This window comes from Nerophis ophidion, linkage group LG23 (genome assembly GCF_033978795.1).
Source record: "Nerophis ophidion isolate RoL-2023_Sa linkage group LG23, RoL_Noph_v1.0, whole genome shotgun sequence".
NCBI classification, from domain to species: domain Eukaryota; kingdom Metazoa; phylum Chordata; class Actinopteri; order Syngnathiformes; family Syngnathidae; genus Nerophis; species Nerophis ophidion.
This window is the reverse complement of record NC_084633.1, coordinates 40811530-40835438: the sequence shown is the minus strand read 5'-3', so window position 1 is coordinate 40835438 and position 23909 is coordinate 40811530. Positions and strand designations below refer to the sequence as shown.

Sequence of the window (23909 nt, the reverse complement as noted above, 5' to 3'; positions counted from 1 at the left end):
TCTTATACACACTACTGAAATGCTCTCACATACACTACTGAAATGCTCTCACATACACTACTGAAATGCTCTCACATACACTACTGAAATGCTCTTACATACACTACTGAAATGCTCTCACATACACTACTGAAATGCTCTCACATACACTACTAAATACTCTTACATACACTACTGAAATGCTCTCACATACACTACTAAATACTCTTACATATACTACTGAAATGCTCTCACATACACTAATAAATGCTCTTACATACACTACTGAAATGCTCTTACATACACTACTGAAATGCTCTCACATACACTACTGAAATGCTCTTATACACACTACTGAAATGCTCTCACATACACTACTGAAATGCTCTCACATACACTACTGAAATGCTCTCACATACACTACTGAAATGCTCTTACATACACTACTGAAATACTCTCACGTATACTATTGAAATGCTCTCACATACACTACTGAAATGCTCTTACATACACTACTGAAATGCTCTTACATACACTACTGAAATGCTCTCACATACACTAATAAATGCTCTTACATACACTACTGAAATACTCTTACATACGCTACTGAAATGCTCTTACGCACACTGCTGAAGTGCTTTCACACACTACTGAAATGCTCTCACATACACTACTGAAATCCTCTCACATACACTACTGAAATGGTCTTACATACACTACTGAAATCCTCTCACATACACTACTGAAATGGTCTTACATACACTACTGAAATGCTCTTATACACACTATTGAAATGCTCTCACATACACTACTGAAATCCTCTCACATACACTACTGAAATGGTCTTACATACACTACTGAAATGCTCTTATACACACTATTGAAATGCTCTCACATACACTACTGAAATACTCTCACATAAATAACTAAAATGCTCTCACATAAACAACTAAAATGTTTTATTCTCACACACACACCACTTGCGTGTGAGAGACAACAATTTTAGTCCCCTCATAGGTTGCAGCGGGTCTCAGAGACCAACTTGGCAATGTTCTTCTTCCCCACCGACTCATTCCTGGGATCCAAAAGCAAACAGATACATCGATCAATGAAAGTGCTGACAGGAGAGGACGTGGTGAGACGAAGACAAAGGTTAGGGGACTTAACCTGACACTGATTAGCTTCTATTTATATTTGCAGACGGCCAAGTCTCCCCAGCATCACGCCGCTAATCTCATATATTTCATATTATGACTGGCAGCCATTGATCACCTCATCTCAACGCTGATGTTCTCTCCTCAGCCATTTTCTTTAATCAATTTACATGCACCATCAATACTATTACACAAAAATAATTGGACTTGATATAATGGATGGACTTCGGTCTGTACATGTCCTGAGATTGGCAAGTGACCAACAGTCTGGCCCCATGGCCGGAACTACCTTTAAGGACACCCAAGGTCCTTTCAGGGGATCAGGGGTCCCCAGCGCGGACCAGATGAGTCGCCCGCTGGCCTGTTCTAAAAATAGCTCAAATAGCAGCTGTGGAGAGGCGGAGCCGACGGTCCAACAGAGAGGCGGGGATGAAGAGCGAGCGTCGAGGCGGGGCGTGCCGGGAGTGACGCCACAAACAAGATCAGGTGGGCGGATCGCGCACCTGTACACAATTAACGTATCTCCTCTTGCTGTATAAAAGGGGAGAAGGATGACAGAACGGGGCTGGCGATGGTGCGGAGCAAGAGCAACCCGACAACACGAGCAGTAGCGCCTGCAACCCGGAAGAGAGCGAGAGCGAGAGGCAGACGCAGACAACGGGAAGGCTGAAAAGCAACACGCAAAATACTTTTGTTCATTGAAAAATAAAATAATGCTGTATAATAGACTGTATTTATATTATTCACATGTGAATAATGCTGTATAATAGACTGTGTATATGTTATTCACATGTGAATAATGCTGTATAATAGACTGTATTTATGTTATTCACGTGTGAATAATGCTGTATAATATTTATATTATTCACATGTAAATAATGCTGTATAATATTTATATTATTCACATGTGAATAATGCTGTATAATAGACTGTATTTATATTATTCACATGTGAATAATGGTGTATAATAGACTGTATTTATGTTATTCACATGTGAATAATGCTGTATAATAGACTGTATTTATGTTATTCACATGTGAATAATGCTGTATAATAGACAGTATTTATGTTATTCCCATATGAATAATGCTGTATTAAAGACAGTATTTATGTTATTCCCATGTGAATAATGCTGTATAAAAGACTGTATTTATGTTATTCACATGTGAATAATGCTGTATAATAGACTGTATTTATATTATCGACATGTGAATAATGCTGTATAATAGACTGTATTTATATTATTCACATGTGAATAATGCTGTATAATAGACTGTATTTATATTATTCACATGTGAATAATGCTGTATAATAGACTGTATTTATATTATTCACATGTGAATAATGCTGTATAATAGACTGTATTTATGTTATTCACGTGTGAATAATGCTGTATAATATTTATATTATTCACATGTAAATAATGCTGTATAATATTTATATTATTCACATGTGAATAATGCTGTATAATAGACTGTATTTAAATTATTCACATGTGAATAATTCTGTATAATAGACTGTATTTATATTATTCACATGTGAATAATGGTGTATAATAGACTGTATTTATGTTATTCACATGTGAATAATGCTGTATAATAGACTGTATTTATGTTATTCACATGTGAATAATGCTGTATAATAGACAGTATTTATGTTATTCCCATATGAATAATGCTGTATTAAAGACAGTATTTATGTTATTCCCATGTGAATAATGCTGTATAAAAGACTGTATTTATGTTATTCACATGTGAATAATGCTGTATAATAGACTGTATTTATATTACCGACATGTGAATAATGCTGTATAATAGACTGTATTTATATTATTCACATGTGAATAATGCTGTATAATAGACTGTATTTATATTATTGACATGTGAATAATGCTGTATAATAGACTGTATTTATATTATTCACATGTGAATAATGGTGTATAATAGACTGTATTTATGTTATTCACGTGTGAATAATGCTGTATAATATTTATATTATTCACATGTAAATAATGCTGTATAATATTTATATTATTCACATGTGAATAATGCTGTATAATAGACTGTATTTATATTATTCACATGTGAATAATGCTGTATAATAGACTGTATTTAAATTATTCACATGTGAATAATGCTGTATAATAGACTGTATTTATGTTATTCACATGTGAATAATGCTGTATAATAGACTGTATTTATGTTATTCCCATGTGAATAATGCTGTATAATAGACTGTATTTATATTATTCACATGTGAATAATGCTGTATAATAGACTGTATTTATATTATTCACATGTGAATAATGCTGTATAATAGACTGTGTATATGTTATTCACATGTGAATAACGCTGTATAATAGACTGTATATATGTTATTCACATGTGAATAATGCTGTATAATAGACTGTATATATGTTATTCACATATGAATAATGCTGTATAGTAGACTGTATATGTGTTATTCACATATGAATAATGCTGTATAATAGACTGTATATATGTTATTCACATGTGAATAATGCTGTATAATAGACTGTATATATGTTATTCACATATGAATAATGCTGTATAATAGACTGTATATATGTTATTCACATGTGAATAATGCTGTATAGTAGACTGTATATATGTTATTCACATGTGAATAATGCTGTATAATAGACTGTATTTATATTGTTCACATGTGAATAATGCTGTATAATAGACTGTATTTATATTATTCACATGTGAATAATGCTGTATAGTAGACTGTATATATGTTATTCACATGTGAATAATGCTGTATAATAGACTGTATATATGTTATTCACATGTAAATAATGCTGTATAATAGACTATTTATATTGTTCACATGTGAATAATGCTGTATAATAGACTATTTATATTGTTCACATGTGAATAATGCTGTATAATAGACTGTATTTATATTATTCACATGTGAATAATGCTGTATAATAGACTGTATTTATATTATTCACATGTGAATAATGATGTATAATAGACTGTATTTATATTATTCACATGTGAATAATGCTGTATAATAGACTGTATTTATATTATTCACATGTGAATAATGCTTTATAATAGACTGTATTTATATTATTCACATGTGAATAATGCTGTATAATAGACTGTATTTATATTATTCACATGTGAATAATGCTGTATAATAGACTGTATTTATATTATTCACATGTGAATAATGCTGTATAATAGACTGTATTTATATTATTCACATGTGAATAATGCTGTATAATAGACTGTATTTATATTATTCACATGTGAATAATGCTGTATAATAGACTGTATTTATATTATTCACATGTGAATAATGGTGTATAATAGACTGTATATATGTTATTCACGTGTGAATAATGCTGTATAATATTTATATTATTCACATGTAAATAATGCTGTATAATATTTATATTATTCACATGTGAATAATGCTGTATAATAGACTGTATTTAAATTATTCACATGTGAATAATGCTGTATAATAGACTGTATTTATATTATTCACATGTGAATAATGGTGCATAATAGACTGTATTTATATTATTCACATGTGAATAATGCTGTATAATAGACTGTATTTAAATTATTCACATGTGAATAATGCTGTATAATAGACTGTATTTATATTATTCACATGTGAATAATGGTGCATAATAGACTGTATTTATGTTATTCACATATGAATAATGCTGTATAATAGACTGTATTTATGTTATTCACATGTGAATAATGCTGTATATTTATATTCACTTCTCAGCGCTGTTATTTGTTGTTGTCATTGGACAAGTTTTGTCCATCATGCTAACTCAATAAGAGTCCCAAAAAGACACAGACCAGCGTGGAAAGAAGGTGGGAATCAATGTGGAGAGATAAGAAAAAAAAGACTATTTGCGAGGCCCACAGAAGTAACAGACTTGGTAACGGACAACGGAGACGACTATTTTTGGACGAGCCGTTCACAACCTTATCTTTTTGAGGCTGAATATAGTGAGGATGAACTACTACACTGTGTCTTTGGAGGTGGGAGGGTCCTATCCCCAGGTGCATGTCTTTGGAGGTGGGAGGGTCCTATCCCCAGCTGCATGTCTTTGGAGGTGGGAGGGGCCTATCCCCGGGTGCATGTCTTTAGAGGTGGGAGGGGCCTATCCCCAGGTGCATGTCTTTAGAGGTGGGAGGGGCCTATCCCCAGGTGCATGTCTTTGGAGGTGGGAGGGGCCTATCCCAAAGTGCATGTTTTTAGAGGTGGGAGGGACCTATCCCCAGGTGCATGTCTTTGTAGGTGGGAGGGGCCTATCCCCAGGTGCATGTCTTTAGAGGTGGGAGGGGCTTATCCCCAGTGGCATGTCTTTGGAGGTGGGAGGGGCCTATCCCCAGGTGCAAGTCTTTGGAAGTGGGAGGGGCCTATCCCAAAGTGCATGTCTTTGGAGGTGGGAGGGGCCTATCCCCAGGTGCATTTCTTTAGAGGTGGGAGGGGCCTATCCCCAGGTGCATGTCTTTAGAGGTGGGAGGGGCCTATCCCCAGGTGCATGTCTTTGGAGGTGGGAGGGGCCTATCCCAAAGTGCATGTCTTTAGAGGTGGGAGGGACCTATCCCCAGGTGCATGTCCTTAGAGGTGGGAGGGGCTTATCCCCAGTGGCATGTCTTTGGAGGTGGGAGGGGCCTATCCCCAGGTGCAAGTCTTTGGAAGTGGGAGGGGCCTATCCCAAAGTGCATGTCTTTAGAGGTGGGAGGGGCCTATCCCCAGGTGCATTTCTTTAGAGGTGGGAGGGGCCTATCCCCAGGTGCATGTCTTTGGAGGTGGGAGGGGCCTATCCCCAGGTGCATGTCTTTGGAGGAGGGAGGGGCCTATCCCCAGGTGCAAGTCTTTGGAAGTGGGAGGGGCCTATCCCAAAGTGCATGTCTTTAGAGGTGGGAGGGGCCTATCCCCAGGTGCATTTCTTTAGAGGTGGGAGGGGCCTATCCCCAAGTGCATGTCTTTGGAGGAGGGAGGGGCCTATCCCCAGGTGCATGTCCTTGGAAGTGGGAGGGAGCGGGAGTAGAACCCACGCAGTCACAGGGAGGACATGCAAACTCCACACAGCGCAGGATCGAACCCAGGACCTTCGTATTCTGAGGCAGACGCACTAACCCCTCTACTACCGTGCTGCCCATTCACACTCATTTTCTCCCCAAATGGCATATTGTCGTTTTTTTTGTGTAATGTTCTAATTCGCAACGTTTTTATTTCGTCTTTAGAAGGCGTCGCGGGCCAAGAAAAAACACTTTGTACACCCCCACTGTGAGCACGCACATAAAAGAAGAGGTGACCCCACGTGACCCCCTCATGACATCCATGGTGGACTCTCTCGTGAGTGAGTGAGTGAGTGAGTGAGTGAGTGAGTGAGTGAGTGAGTGAGTGAGTGGGTGAGTGGGTGAGTGGGTGAGTGAGGGGGAGCACAAAGAGCAGAAAAACTGAAGCTGCGCTTGAAAATTTCAACAAAAAAAAAAAAAAAAAAAAAGTGGTTTGTGTCCTTTTTTCTGATTGATGTTGCAGTTTGAAACCGATTCTTCATCAGCGCCGACGCCTCCGCCTCCCTCGCTGCCTCCATCCCCTCCCGGGCGCTGCAGCCGGCAGATATTGACGCAGCAGTTTGGGGCAGGCGGCAGACGCGGGATTACAAAGGAGGACAATGGAGGATTAGAGGGAAGGAAGGAAGGAAGGAAAGCGCTCAATGACAGCAAAAAAGAGAAAGAAGCATCCAAACATGCTGGATGGGTTGCCAGGTGAAGTTTGGGGGCAGAAGGGATTGAAAACCCCCAACATCAACTCATAAGGTGAGTAGTAGTCAACTGTACTCGTATTATTTATCAAATCTTCAAAATCCACAACATTTGTCAAGCAGTATTAAAACTCTGGTGTACGGCTTCAACAATAATAGGAAAGTAATCTTCAATAATCCTAATTGAAAACATCTGGCGACTTTAGCTCCATGCACTTGTGAGTCGAGAGCATCTAAATGTGTTTACCGTCGTGATGATTCATAAATATTACGTTATTGTGGCGAACTTGCAGCTGCGGGTTCATGTGTCAGGTGTGACAGTCTTGAGCCGTCGTCGCTCGGGTTCAATGGACCACCCAGGAAGGACATGCTTTTGAGTATTTTTCAAAAAAGTCAGGCTTTCGCGCCCTCTTCGCTCCCACTGCTCGCTCCTCCGTGTCTCGCTCTCCGGGCCGCTCTTTAGTCGGCCGCGTCTCCGTCTCTCGTGTCTTGCTCTCTTGCTTCTCGGTCACTGTTGCCGGCTCTCCAACTCCTTCAGCCTGATCTCTCCGCTTTCGCCCCTTTTATGCACTGCGAGGAGATATGTTGATTTTCTGCCAGTGCGCGATCCACGCACCTGAATTACATTGCGGCGGCGTTGCTCCCGGCACGCCCCGCCTCTCCCCTCCGCCGTATTCTCCGCCTCCTTGCCGCCATCTTGGGCAGGGTTACAGCGTGCCCTGCCCTGTCGGCCCGTCGGCTCCGCCTCTCCACATCAGCTTATTATAGTTGGGGTTAAAAACTTTACTGTATGTAAAGCTTGTGTTTTTTCTTTTCTACATTTGGGCGCCTTTTTGAGGCCCTAAACGTGCACAAAAATCCCCCATATTTTGCAGGAGTGTCAGGTATGGCACAAAATGTTATTTTTGGGCTCCCTAATGTTTTGGTGGTGGTTCAGGGCATCAGGAAGACAAGCGTGAGCCGACTGGTGTGAACCCCCCCCAAGTGGAGGGCCCGTTCAACACCTTCATTTTTAAATGGTAATTTGTCAAAAATAAAATTGTACAAAAAAAAAGGCTAAAAAGAACTCGCCTGTGTCAAAAGTCACAAAAGAAAACGGTGACGCCGACTCTATACAGGCCCGTCTACCTGTCAGCGCACCGCTCGCTACACACAACCAGCAAAATAAAGAAAACCAATCCAGAACCGGATCCCTAGTCACAGAAACACCTCAACCTGGTCCAACAAAAACTAAGACAGAGTGCCAACAGTTGATTGAAAGTAGCTTTCCGGTCCGGGAGCACCTGCGCCTCTGAAATGGCGCAAGTAAGCCAGCAGAGGGCGAGCACACCTGACAGAAAAATACTAAACAAAAAAGATCAAAATACAAAACAAAAAATGGCAAAATTCTAAATAAAGAATGTCAAAATTTTAAATTGAGAATGTCAAAATTCTAAATAAAAAATTTCAAAATTCTGCACAAAAGAGTTCTAAATACAAAACAAAAAATGTCAATTCTAAATAAAAAATTTCCAAATTCTAAACAAAAAAGTTTAAAATACAAAACAAAAAAGTTCAAAATACAAAACAAAAAAGTTTAAAATACAGAACAAAAAAGTTCAAAATACAAAACAAAAAATGTCGACATTCTAAATAAAACATGTCAAAATTCTAAACAAAAAAAGTTCAAAATACAAAACAGAAAAGTTCAAAATACAAAACAAAAAATGTCAACATTCTAAATAAAACATGTCAAAATTCTAAACAAAAAAAGTTCAAAATACAAAACAGAAAATGTCAATTCTAAATAAAAAATGTCAAAATACTAAACAAAAAAGATCAAAATACAAAACAAAAAATGTCAAAATTCTAAATAAAGAATGTCAAAATTCTAAATAAAGAATGTCAAAATTCTAAATAAAAAATGTCAAAATTCTGCACGAAAGAGTTCAAAATACAAAACAAAAAATGTCAATTCTAAATAAAAAATTTACAAATTCTAAACAAAAAAGTTCAAAATACAAAACAAAAACGTTTACAATACAAAACAAAAAAATTCAAAATACAAAACAAAAAATGTCAACATTCTAAATAAAGAATGTCAAAATTTTAAATAAAAAATGTCAAAATTCTGAATAAAAAATGTCAAAATTTTGCACAAAAGAGTTCAAAATACAAAACAAAAAATGTCAACATTCTAAATAAAGAATTTCAACATTTTAAATAAAAAATGTCAAAATTCAAAATAAAAAATGGCAAAATTCTTCACAAATTAGTTCAAAATACAAAACAAAAAACGTTAATTCTAAAAAATGTTTTTCCAAACTCTAAACAAAAAAGTTTAAATTACAAAACAAAAAAGTTTAAAATACAAAACAAAAATGTTCAAAATACAAAACAAAAAAGGTCGAAATACAAAAGAAAAAGGTTCAAAATACAAAACATCCATCCATCTTCTTCCGCTTATCCGAGGTGGGGTCGCTGGGGCAACAGCCTAAGCAGGGAAACCCAGACTTCCCTTTCCCCAGCCACTTCGTCTAGCTCTTCCCGGGGGATCCCGAGGCGTTCCCAGGCCAGCCGGGAGACATAGTCTTCCCAACGTGTCCTGGGTCTTCCCCGTGGCCTCCTACCGGTTGGACGTGCCCTAAACACCTCCCTAGGGAGGCGCTCGGGTGGCATCCTGACCAGATGCCCGAACCACCTCATCTGGCTCCTCTACATGTGGAGGAGCAGCGGCTTTACTTTGAGTTCCTCCCGGATGGCAGAGCTTCTCACCCTATCTCTAAGGGAGAGGAAACTCATTTGGGCCGCTTGTACCCGTGATCTTATCCTTTCGGTCATGACCCAAAGCTCATGACCATAGGTGAGGATGGGAACGTAGATCGACCGGTAAATTGAGAGCTTTGCCTTCCGGCTCAGCTCCTTCTTCACCACAACGGATCGATACAACGTCCGCATTACTGAAGACGCCGCACCGATCCGCCTGTCGATCTCACGATCCACTCTTCCCCCACTCGTGAACAAGACTCCTAGGTACTTGAACTCCTCCACTTGGGGCAGGGTCTCCTCCCCAACCCGGAGATGGCACTCCACCCTTTTCCGGGCGAGAACCATGGACTCGGACTTGGAGGTGCTGATTCTCATTCCGGTCGCTTCACACTCGGCTGCGAAACGATCCAGCGAGAGCTGAAGATCCCGGTCAGATGAAGCCATCAGGACCACATCATCTGCAAAAAGCAGAGACCTAATCCTGCGGTTACCAAACCGGAACCCCTCAACGCCTTGACTGCGCCTAGAAATTCTGTCCATAAAAGTTATGAACAGAATCGGTGACAAAGGACAGCCTTGGCGGAGTCCAACCCTCACTGGAAATGTGTTCGACTTACTGCCGGCAATGCGGACCAAGCTCTGGCACTGATCATACAGGGAGTGGACCGCCACAATAAGACAGTCCGATACCCCATACTCTCTGAGCACTCCCCACAGGACTTCCCGAGGGACACGGTCGAATGCCTTCTCCAAGTCCACAAAGCACATGTAGACTGGTTGGGCAAACTCCCATGCACCCTCAAGAACCCTGCCGAGAGTATAGAGCTGGTCCACAGTTCCACGACCAGGACGAAAACCACACTGTTCCTCCTGAATCCGAGGTTCAACTATCCGACGTAGCCTCCTCTCCAGTACACCTGAATAAACTTTACCGGGAAGGCTGAGGAGTGTGATCCCACGATAGTTGGAACACACCCTCCGGTCCCCCTTCTTAAAGAGAGGAACCACCACCCCGGTCTGCCAATCCAGAGGTACCGCCCCCGATGTCCACGCGATGCTGCAAAGTCTTGTCAACCAAGACAGCCCCACAGCATCCAGAGCCTTAAGGAACTCCGGGCGGATCTCGTCCACCCCTGGGGCCTTGCCACCGAGGAGCTTTTTAACTACCTCAGCGACCTCAGCCCCAGAAATAGGAGAGACCACCACAGATTCCCCAGGCACTGCTTCCTCATAGGAAGACGTGTTGGTGGGATTGAGGAGGTCTTCGAAGTATTCCTTCCACCTATCCACAACATCCGCAGTCGAGGTCAGCAGATCATCATCCGCACCATACACGGTGTTGATAGTGCACTGCTTTCCCTTCCTGAGGCGGCGGACGGTGGTCCAGAATCGCCTCGAAGCCGTCCGGAAGTCGTTTTCCATGGCTTCCCCGAACTCTTCCCATGTCCGAGTTTTTGCCTCCGCGACCGCTGAAGCTGCACACCGCTTGGCCTGTCGGTACCCCTCCACTGCCTCTGGAGTCTTATGAGCCAAAAGGACCCAATAGGACTCCTTCTTCAGCTTGACGGCATCCCTCACCGCTGGTTTTAGGATTGCCGCCCCGACAGGCACCAACTACCTTGCGGCCACAGCTCCGATCTGCCGCCTCGACAATAGAGGTGCGGAACATGGTCCACTCGGACTCAATGTCCAGCACCTCCCTCGTGACATGTTCAAAGTTCTTCCGGAGGTGGGAATTGACACTTTGTCTGACAGGAGACTGCCACACGTTCCCAGCAGACCCTCACAATGCGTTTGGGCCTGCCAGGTCTGTCCGGCATCCTCCCCCACCATCGCAGCCAACTCCCCACCAGGTGGTGATCGGTAGAAAGCTCCGCCCCTCTCTTCACCCGAGTGTCCATAACATGAGGCCGCAAATCCGATGACACAACTACAAAGTCGGTCATGGAACTGCGGCCTAGGTTGTCCTGGTGCCAAGTGCACATATGGACACCCTTATGTTTGAACATGGTGTTTGTTATGGACAATCTGTGACGAGCACAAAAGTCCAATAACAAAACACCACTCGGGTTCAGATCCTGGCGGCCATTCTTCCCAATCACGCCTCTCCAGGTTTCACTGTCGTTGCCAACGTGAGCGTTGAAGTCTCCCAGTAGGACAAGGGAATCACCCGGGGGGGCACTTTCCAGTACTCCCTCGAGTGCTCCCAAAAAGGGTGGGTACTCTGAACTGCTGTTTGGTGCATAAGCACAAACAACAGTCAGGACCCGTCCCCCCACCCGAAGGCGGAGGGAGGCTACCCTTTCGTCCACCGGGTTGAACTCCAACGTACAGGCTTTGAGCCGGGGGAAACCAGAATTGCCACCCCAGCCCGTCGCCTCTCACTGCCGGCAACGCCAGAGTGGAAGAGGGTCCAATCCCTCTCGAGAGAAGTGGTTCCAGAGCCCTTGCTGTGCGCCAAAGTGAGTCCGACTACATCCAGCCGGAATTTCTCGACTTCGCGCACTAGCTCAGGCTCTTTCCCCCCCAGTGACGTGACGTTCCACGTCCCAAGAGCTAGCTTCTGTAGCCGAGGATCGGACCGCCAAGTGCCCTGCCTTCGGCTGTCGCCCAGCTCACAATGCACCCGACCTCTATGGCCCCTGCTATGGGTGGTGAGCCCATTGGAGGGATGACCCACGTTGCCTCTTCGGGCTGTGCCCGGCCGGGCCCCATGGGAACAGGCTTAAAAAAAAAAAAAAAAAAAAAAAAAAATGCTAAAACTAAATTTATGATATTTGGTACCAAAACTGAGGTATCTAATGAAGTAAATATTAAAATAAATGGAGATAAAATTGAGCGTGTCTTTGATACTAAGTTTTTGGGAGTTATATGTGATTATAAATGATCATGGAGACAACATGCAAATTATATAAAAACAAACATATCAAAAACACTTGGTGTTTTGTATAAAACTAAAGAATTACTCAATTATAATTCTTTGTTAACAATTTATTATACTTTGATACTTCCATACATGACATACTGTGTAGAACTCTGGGGAACCACTTTTAAAACCATAATTAATGATATTGTTTTGCTGCAAAAAAAAAAGCTGTACGGCTAATAAACAAAGCAGGATATTATGACCATACCCATCCATTATTTGTTAAATCAAAACTTATGAAATTTCAAGATATTGTTTATTATAAAATAACAGATAATGTTCAAAGCAAAAATAAATACTCTTCCAGAAGGAATTCAAAAATACTTCTCTCTACAGACCAGCAAAAACAATCTAAGAGATGAATCTAAGTTTATTTGACCAAAAGCAAGATTAGTTGTTAAACGTAGATATTTATCTGTTCTCGGTGTTAATTTGTGGAATTCTGTTGGTAAAGAAATAAAAATGAGTGACTCAGTATTTAATTTCAAAAAGAACATGTCACAATGTATTTTAGAAAGTTATGTGAACTAGGAATGTATGTTTGTTTGGTGAAATGTTGTATTTAGAAGGTATGTATGTGTATCTATTTACAAAAAAGTGCATGTGTGTAAGTACATATTTTTGTATTATTTGTTGTGGGGCAGCCTGAATGTGGATGCTGAATGACTATATTTCTTTTTGTGTTGCAAAATTATTAGAAAAGGTAACTTAATTGAATGTAAAAATGTTTATGTTGGGCATATAAGCTTTTTTGCTTCTGCCTGTTTCAGTCATGTTATTCATTTTTTGAATCGTGATCCATGTTTGAATATGTTTTTGTTAGACTGAAAATAAACTGAACTGATTTCAAGATATTGGTACGTGAAAGGGTCCCCCAAATAAGCTAGAAGAAGCTTTTGATTGGGGGTCCAGAGGACAGTATATACATGGAAAGATGAAACATGGCAGCAAGCGCAACAACAAAAAACAAAAACAAAACAACAACAACGCTGTATGATAAACACAAGATAATAGTACTATCAATCAATCAATCAATGTTTATTTATATAGCCCTTTATCACAAGTGTCTCAAAGGGCTGCACAAGCCACAACCACATCTTTGGCTCGGATCTCACATGGTTGGTCTTTTCTTTTGTATTTTAGACATTTACAAAAGGTAAACAATATGGGGCTGTAGGCTAGTAGGAGCTAGCAGAAACACACCAGCTTAGCGCACAACAGCATACAAAGCTAGATTTATGTAATACATGTCTTTTATTCAACAAAATTGCAATCTAGAACGGCACACTTGTCAATATAAATACGTATCAAATAATTGTAGTGGCATATTGTTTACACATACGAAGCCTCGAAGACAGAAACGTATTAGAAAATATCCAGTAACAAACCTGTCCGCATCATTCATTTCAGTGATGAATGATGTAGACAAATTTAATTACTTATTGTGACTTTGAGGTGTCACCAAGACAAATATTTAAACTCCACTTTGAGAGCATAAATACTGTATGTTGTAAGGATAGCTTTTGTCATACCACATTTAATAATAAATCAAAGTATGTATCCATCCATCCATTTTCTACCGCTTATTCCCTTTTGGGGTCGCGGGGGGCGCTGGCGCCTATCTCAGCTACAATCGGGCAGAAGGCGGGGTACACCCTGGACAAGTCGCCACCTCATCACAAGGCCAACACAGATATCAATCAATCAATGTTTATTTATATAGCCCCAAATCACAAATGTCTCAAAGGACTGCACAAATCATTACGACTACAACATCCTCGGAAGAACCCACAAAAGGGCAAGGAAAACTCACACCCAGTGGGCAGGGAGAATTCACATCCAGTGGGACGCCAGTGACAATGCTGACTATGAGAAACCTTGGAGAGGACCTCAGATGTGGGCAACCCCCCCCCCTCTAGGGGACCGAAAGCAATGGATGTCGGGGCTACTCTTACTAAAGCAAGCATACACATACATACATACATACATACATTCAACCATGCAGAACCCAATAGTAGTCTACCACACATGAGGCATTAAAGATAAGTGGTTAATACAGCGTTTCTCAAAGTGGTGGGGCGGGGAATAGAGACATGACAGGTGGGGCTCGAGGAAAGGGAGGAAATTTCACTTTAATTTTGTATTTTAATTTTTTTTATTATATTCTTAGATTTTTTTTTTTGCAACCCCATTTTCTATAGAAACTGTAAATCACTTTGTGATTGTGTCTGTGAAATCAGTTTATAAATTAATGTAAATTACTTGATTTTCTTGTAGGTTTCAAATTTCTAGGTCGGAGCGAAAGTTTGACGGACGCAACGGTAACTAATGGGGGCGGGGCTAAGCGGAAGAAACTTTCGCGCGGATGTGTAGCAGGCTAATGTGTGGACCACAATTACACAAAATGGATAAATTGGCTTCATATAGAGTTGCATGCAGAATTGATCAATGCAAAAAAACACACACAATAGCAGAGCAGCTAATTCTCCCCGCTGCAATAGACATGGTGTCAGTCATGCTTGACGAGACAAGCGCAGCAAAATTGAAAGCCGTCCCACTGTCAAACGACACAGTTGCGAGACGTATATGCGACGTTGCAAGTGATCTTGAGGAACAACTCGTAGACAAATTAAAAGAAAAACGTTTTGCTTTACAAGTGGACGAAGCTACTGACGGCAATAAAGACTGCCTGTTCATCGCATACGTGATACGTCCGCTTTGTGAATGGTGAGTCACTGTGCGAAGATTTGCTGTTTTGCAAATACAAAACAAATATTTCATCAGGAAGCACTCGCGTCAAGGCAGCTCAGTCCTGAACTCAATGAGGTTTTAACAAATGTTGTGAGCGCGGTAAATTTGATCAAAACACGAAAAAGTGGCACTTTTAATTAATTTATTATTGAACTTGATGTAAGTTATTTGATTTATTATTGAACTTGATGCAAGTTATACCACAGCTGCACAGTTATTTTATTTGATATTGAACTTGATGTTATTTTATGTTATTGGGTTTGAATGTATACAACTTGATGTTACTTGATGTTCAATAAATTTGAAAATGTTAAGCTTGGCATTAGCGTTCTGTTTGGGCGATGGGGGCAGGTGGGGCTTGAAAACTCCCCCTTGTCCAAAGTGGGGGATGACAAAAAAAGTTTGAGAACCACTGGGTTAATAGGTAAGTTTTCAGTTTCTTTTTGAAGTTGGAGAATGAATAAAGCATCTTGAGGCTCTCATTGAGCTGGTTACAAGCCAGTAAACAATGTTTGCCTGATATCAGATCTAAGTTAGGAGTGTTGTGGGCATGCTGGGGATGGTAGATAGGAACCAAGCTACAGAGCCTAAGATTCAACCTGTAAACCCCCCCCCCCCCCCTCTAAGATTCCCCTGGGGGGTTGCCCACATCTGAGGTCCTCTCCAAGGTTTCTCATAGTCAGCATTGTCACTGGCGTCCCACTGGGTGTGAGTTTTCCTTGCCCTTTTGTGGGTTCTTCCGAGGATGTCGTAGTCGTAATGATTTGTGCAGTCCTTTGAGACATTTGTGATTTGGGGCTATATAAATAAACATTGATTGATTCATTGATTGATAGGTTAAACAAACATTTTGATATATACGTTTCTATCATGTTAGCATCGATTAGCTTGCAGTGAGCAAATATGTCTGATCAGCACTCCACACAAGTCAATAACATCAACAAAACCCACCTTTGTGCATTCATGCACAGCGTTAAAAGTTTGGTGGACAAAATGAGACAGAAAAAGAAGTGGCATAAAACACGTCTTAGAAAGTCGGAGAAAGTTATACATGTAAACAAACTAGGCTGAGTTCAAGGACTGCCAAAATTAGTAGGACAAAGGGGTGCTCGCCAATCAGTGAAGCATGTTTAATGTAAACAGTGTGCTTTATAACAATTAGGGAGGTTTGTGTCATGTTTGTCCTCCTACAGAAACTATATTAAGACAAAAAATGTATTTTTTCACCCTAATTTTTCTCAATTTTTCATACATTTTTGAAAAAGCTCCAGAGAGCCACTAGGGCGGCGCTAAAGATTCGCATGCGGCTCCCAAGCGGCGGGTTGCCGACCTCTGCTCTATATGCTAGTGCCGTAGCTATTAAAATGGATTATTTCATGGTTGGTGGTAACTTATAAAAAGTGAGAAGGGCTGAACAAAAATGGTGTTGAAAAGGAAATCATGTACTGCAGATTATAAGCTGGACGGAGTGAAATATGCAGCAGAAAAGGACCATCGAGCAGCAGAAAGAAAGTTTGGAGTAGGCGAGAAACTTGTTAGGGACTGGTCAAAAGTGGGGGCTACTCTTACTGAAATGAAGAAAACAGAAAAAGCTGATTGTGGACAAAAAAATGTGACATATACTTTAGGGCAGAACTGGACAAGTATTGATCTTTTCAATCTGGCCCACCGGACATTCTGTAATAATATTTGTAGATGTTTAAGATGTAAAGGGTAGCTGCCATTATGACGTGTACTCATCTTTTCTAACCACCCTAAGTCTTCAACTATACTAGTAAATGGTAGATGGGTTGTACTTGTGTAGCACTTTTCTACCTCTTTTAAGGAGCCCAAAGCACTTTGACACTGTTTTCACATTCACTCATTCACACACACATTCACACACTAAGTATGTCAATGGTTGGAATCTGTGCTTATGGATGATATACTAGTTACTATGGTCATCTAATTAGTTACTATGGTCATCTAATTAGTTACTATGGTCATCTAATTAGTTACTATGGTCATCTAATTAGTAACTATGGTCATCTAATTAGTTACTATGGTCATCTAATGACTTACTACAGTAATCTAAATAGTTACTATGGTTATATAATTAGTTACTATGGTCATCTAATTAGTTACTATGGTCATCTAATTAGTTACTATGGTCATCTAATTAGTTACTATGGTCATCTAATTAGTTACTATGCTCATCTAATGACTTACTACAGTAATCTAAATAGTTACTATGGTTATATAATTAGTTACTATGGTCATCTAATTAGTTACTATGGTCATCTAATTAGTTACTATGGTCATCTAATTAGTTACTATGGTCATCTAATTAGTTACTATGCTCATCTAATTAGTTACTATGGTCATCTAATTACTTACTATGGTTATCTAATGACTTACTACAGTAATCCAATTAGTTACTATGGTCATCTAATTAGTTACTACGGTCATCTAATTAGCTACTATTGTCATCTACCTAGTTACTACAGTCATCTAATTAGTTACTATGGTCATCTAATTAGTTACTATGGTCATCTAATTAGTTACTATGGTCATCTAATGACTTACTATGGTTATCTAATGACTTACTACAGTAATCCAATTAGTTACTATGCTCATCTAATTAGTTACTATGGTCATCTAATTACTTACTATGGTTATCTAATGACTTACTACAGTAATCCAATTAGTTACTATGGTCATCTAATTAGTTACTACGGTCATCTAATTAGCTACTATTGTCATCTACCTAGTTACTACAGTCATCTAATTCGTTACTATGGTCATCTAATTAGTTACTATGGTCATCTAATTAGTTACTATGGTCATCTAATGACTTACTACAGTAATCTAATTAGTTACTACGGTCATCTAATTAGTTACTATTGTCATCTAATTGGTTACTATGGTCATCTAATTAGTTACTATGGTCATCTAATTAGTTACTATGGTCATGTAATTATATACTATCGTTATCTATTTAGTTACTACGGTCATCTAATTAGTTACTATGGTCATCTAATTAGTTACTATGGTCATCTACTGAGTTACTATGGTCATCTAATTAGTTACTATGGTCATCTAATTAGTTACTATGGTCATCTAATTAGTTACTATGGTTATCTAATGACTTACTACAGTAATCCAATTAGTTACTATGGTCATCTAATTAGTTACTATGGTCATCTAATTCGTTACTATGGTCATCTAATTAGTTACTATGGTCATCTAATTAGTTACTATAGTCATCTAATGACTTACTACAGTAATCTAATTAGTTACTACGGTCATCTAATTAGTTACTATGGTCATCTCATTCGTTACTATGGTCATCGAATTAGTTACTATGCTCATCTAATTAGTTACTACGGTCATCTAATTAGTTACTATTGTCATCTAATTGGTTACTATGGTCATCTAATTAGTTACTATGGTCATCTAATTAGCTACTATTGTCATCTACTTAGTTACTATGGTCATCTAATTAGTTACTATGCTCATCTGATTAGTTACTATGGTCATCTAATTAGTTACTACGGTCATCTAATTAGTTACTATGGTCATCTAATTAGCTACTATTGTCATCTACTTAGTTATTATGGTCATCTAATTAGTTACTATGGTCATCTAATTAGTTACTATAGTCATCTAATGACTTACTACAGTAATCTAATTAGTTACTACGGTCATCTAATTAGTTACTATGGTCATCTAATTCGTTACTATGGTCATCGAATTAGTTACTATGCTCATCTAATTAGTTACTACGGTCATCTAATTAGTTACTATTGTCATCTAATTGGTTACTATGGTCATCTAATTAGTTACTATGGTCATCTAATTAGCTACTATTGTCATCTACTTAGTTACTATGGTCATCTAATTAGTTACTATGCTCATCTAATTAGTTACTAAGGTCATCTAATTAGTTACTATGGTCATCTAATGACTTACTACAGTAATCTAATTAGTTACTACGGTCATCTAATTAGTTACTATGGTCATCTAATTCGTTACTATGGTCATCGAATTAGTTACTATGCTCATCTAATTAGTTACTACGGTCATCTAATTAGTTACTATGGTCATCGAATTAGTTACTATTGTCATCTAATTGGTTACTATGCTCATCTAATTAGTTACTATGGTCATCTAATTAGTTACTATGGTCATCTAATTAGTTACTATGGTCATCTAATTAGTTACTATGGTCATCTAATTAGTTACTATGGTCATCTAATTAGTTACTATGGTCATCTAATTAGTTACTATGGTCATCGAATTAGTTACTATTGTCATCTAATTAGTTACTATGGTCATCGAATTAGTTACTATGGTCATCTAATTAGTTACTATGGTCATCTAATTAGTTACTATGGTCATCTAATTAGTTACTATGGTCATCTAATTAGTTACTATGGTCATCTAATTAGTTACTATGGTCATCTAATGACTTACTACAGTAATCTAATTAGTTACTACGGTCATCTAATTAGTTACTATGGTCATCTAATTAGTTACTATGGTCATCTAATTAGTTACTATGGTCATCGAATTAGTTACTATGCTCATCTAATTAGTTACTATGGTCATCTAATTAGTTACTATGGTCATCTAATTAGTTACTATGGTCATCTAATTAGTTACTATGGTCATCTAATTAGTTACTATGGTCATCTAATTAGTTACTATGGTCATCTAATTACTTACTATGGTTATCTAATGACTTACTACAGTAATCCAATTAGTTACTATGGTCATCTAATTAGTTACTACGGTCATCTAATTAGCTACTATTGTCATCTACCTAGTTACTACAGTCATCTAATTAGTTACTATGGTCATCTAATTAGTTACTATGGTCATCTAATTAGTTACTATGGTCATCTAATGACTTACTATGGTTATCTAATGACTTACTACAGTAATCCAATTAGTTACTATGCTCATCTAATTAGTTACTATGGTCATCTAATTACTTACTATGGTTATCTAATGACTTACTACAGTAATCCAATTAGTTACTATGGTCATCTAATTAGTTACTACGGTCATCTAATTAGCTACTATTGTCATCTACCTAGTTACTACAGTCATCTAATTCGTTACTATGGTCATCTAATTAGTTACTATGGTCATCTAATTAGTTACTATGGTCATCTAATGACTTACTACAGTAATCTAATTAGTTACTACGGTCATCTAATTAGTTACTATTGTCATCTAATTGGTTACTATGGTCATCTAATTAGTTACTATGGTCATCTAATTAGTTACTATGGTCATGTAATTATATACTATCGTTATCTATTTAGTTACTACGGTCATCTAATTAGTTACTATGGTCATCTAATTAGTTACTATGGTCATCTACTGAGTTACTATGGTCATCTAATTAGTTACTATGGTCATCTAATTAGTTACTATGGTCATCTAATTAGTTACTATGGTTATCTAATGACTTACTACAGTAATCCAATTAGTTACTATGGTCATCTAATTAGTTACTATGGTCATCTAATTCGTTACTATGGTCATCTAATTAGTTACTATGGTCATCTAATTAGTTACTATAGTCATCTAATGACTTACTACAGTAATCTAATTAGTTACTACGGTCATCTAATTAGTTACTATGGTCATCTCATTCGTTACTATGGTCATCGAATTAGTTACTATGCTCATCTAATTAGTTACTACGGTCATCTAATTAGTTACTATTGTCATCTAATTGGTTACTATGGTCATCTAATTAGTTACTATGGTCATCTAATTAGCTACTATTGTCATCTACTTAGTTACTATGGTCATCTAATTAGTTACTATGCTCATCTGATTAGTTACTATGGTCATCTAATTAGTTACTACGGTCATCTAATTAGTTACTATGGTCATCTAATTAGCTACTATTGTCATCTACTTAGTTACTATGGTCATCTAATTAGTTACTATGGTCATCTAATTAGTTACTATAGTCATCTAATGACTTACTACAGTAATCTAATTAGTTACTACGGTCATCTAATTAGTTACTATGGTCATCTAATTCGTTACTATGGTCATCGAATTAGTTACTATGCTCATCTAATTAGTTACTACGGTCATCTAATTAGTTACTATTGTCATCTAATTGGTTACTATGGTCATCTAATTAGTTACTATGGTCATCTAATTAGCTACTATTGTCATCTACTTAGTTACTATGGTCATCTAATTAGTTACTATGCTCATCTAATTAGTTACTATGGTCATCTAATTAGTTACTATGGTCATCTAATGACTTACTACAGTAATCTAATTAGTTACTACGGTCATCTAATTAGTTACTATGGTCATCTAATTCGTTACTATGGTCATCGAATTAGTTACTATGCTCATCTAATTAGTTACTACGGTCATCTAATTAGTTACTATGGTCATCGAATTAGTTACTATTGTCATCTAATTGGTTACTATGCTCATCTAATTAGTTACTATTGTCATCTAATTAGTTACTATGGTCATCGAATTAGTTACTATGGTCATCTAATTAGTTACTATGGTCATCTAATTAGTTACTATGGTCATCTAATTAGTTACTATGGTCATCTAATTAGTTACTATGGTCATCTAATTAGTTACTATGGTCATCTAATTAGTTACTATGGTCATCTAATGACTTACTACAGTAATCTAATTAGTTACTACGGTCATCTAATTAGTTACTATGGTCATCTAATTAGTTACTATGGTCATCTAATTAGTTACTATGGTCATCGAATTAGTTACTATGCTCATCTAATTAGTTACTATGGTCATCTAATTAGTTACTATGGTCATCTAATTAGTTACTATGGTCATCGAATTAGTTACTATGGTCATCTAATTAGTTACTATGGTCATCTAATTAGTTACTATGGTCATCTAAATAGTTACTATGGTCATCTAATTAGTTACTACGGTCATCTAAATAGTTACTATGGTCATCTAATTAGTTACTATGGTCATCTAATTAGTTACTATGGTCATCTAATTAGTTACTATGGTCATCTGATTAGTTACTATGGTCATCTAATTAGTTACTATGGTCATCTAATTAGTTACTATGATCATCTGATTAGTTACTATGGTCCTCCAATTAGTTACTATGGTCATCTAATTAGTTACTATGGTCCTCCAATTAGTTACTTTGGTCATCTAATTAGTTACTATGGTCATCTAATTAGCTACTATTGTCATCTAATTAGTTACTACGGTCATCTAATTAGTTACTATGGTCATCTAACTAGTTACTATGGTCATCTAATTAGTTACTATGGTCATCGAATTAGTTACTATGCTCATATAATTGGTTACTACGGTCATCTAATTAGTTACTATGGTCATCTAATTAGTTACTATGGTCATCTAATTAGTTACTATGGTCATCGAATTAGTTACTATGCTCATATAATTGGTTACTACGGTCATATAATTAGTTACTATGGTCATCTAATTAGTTACTATGGTCATCTAATTAGTTACTATGGTCATCTAATGACTTACTACAGTAATCTAGTTACTACGGTCATCTAATTAGTTACTATGGTCATCTAATTAGTTACTATGGTCATCTAATTAGTTACTATGGTCATCTGATTAGTTACTATGGTCATCTAATTAGTTACTATGGTCATCTAATTAGTTACTATACTCATATAATTAGTTACTACGGTCATATAATTAGTTACTATTGTCATCTAATTAGTTACTATGGTCACCTAATTAGTTACTATACTCATATAATTAGTTACTATGGTCATCTAATTAGTTACTATGGTCATCGAATTAGTTACTATTGTCATCTACTTAGTTACTATGGTCATCTAATTAGTTACTATGCATATATAATTAGTTACTACGGTCATCTAATTAGTTACTATGGTCATCTAATTAGTTACTACGGTCATCTAATTAGTTACTATGGTCATCTAATTAGTTACTATGCTCATCTAATTAGTTACTACGGTCATCTAAATAGTTACTATGGTCATCTAATTAGTTACTATGCTCATCTAATTAGTTACTATGCTCATCTAATTAGTTACTATGCTCATCTAATTAGTTACTATGCATATATAATTAGTTACTACGGTCATCTAATTAGTTACTATGGTCATCTAATTAGTTACTATGCTCATCTAATTAGTTACTACGGTCATCTAAATAGTTACTATGGTCATCTAATTAGTTACTATGCTCATCTAATTAGTTACTATGCTCATCTAAATAGTTACTATGGTCATCTAATTAGTTACTATGGTCATCTAATTAGTTACTATGGTCATCTAATTAGTTACTATGGTCATCTAATTAGTTACTATGGTCACCTAATTAGTTACTATACTCATATAATTAGTTACTATGGTCATCTAATTAGTTACTATGGTCATCGAATTAGTTACTATTGTCATCTACTTAGTTACTATGGTCATCTAATTAGTTACTATGCATATATAATTAGTTACTACGGTCATCTAATTAGTTACTATGGTCATCTAATTAGTTACTACGGTCATCTAATTAGTTACTATGGTCATCTAATTAGTTACTATGC

The 23909-nt window shown here is 37.6% G+C and overlaps 1 protein-coding gene across 1 annotated transcript in view; it reads left to right on the top strand.

Annotated features, from left to right (window-relative positions):
• The first annotated feature begins 6787 nt into the window (after positions 1–6787).
• kcnj4 (potassium inwardly rectifying channel subfamily J member 4) overlaps positions 6788–23909 on the top strand; it is a 37925-nt gene continuing 20803 nt past the window's right edge. The window contains exon 1 of the mRNA XM_061884610.1: positions 6788–6967. The gene's annotated coding sequence lies outside the window, so the exon portion shown is untranslated. The remainder of the gene's footprint in view (positions 6968–23909) is intronic.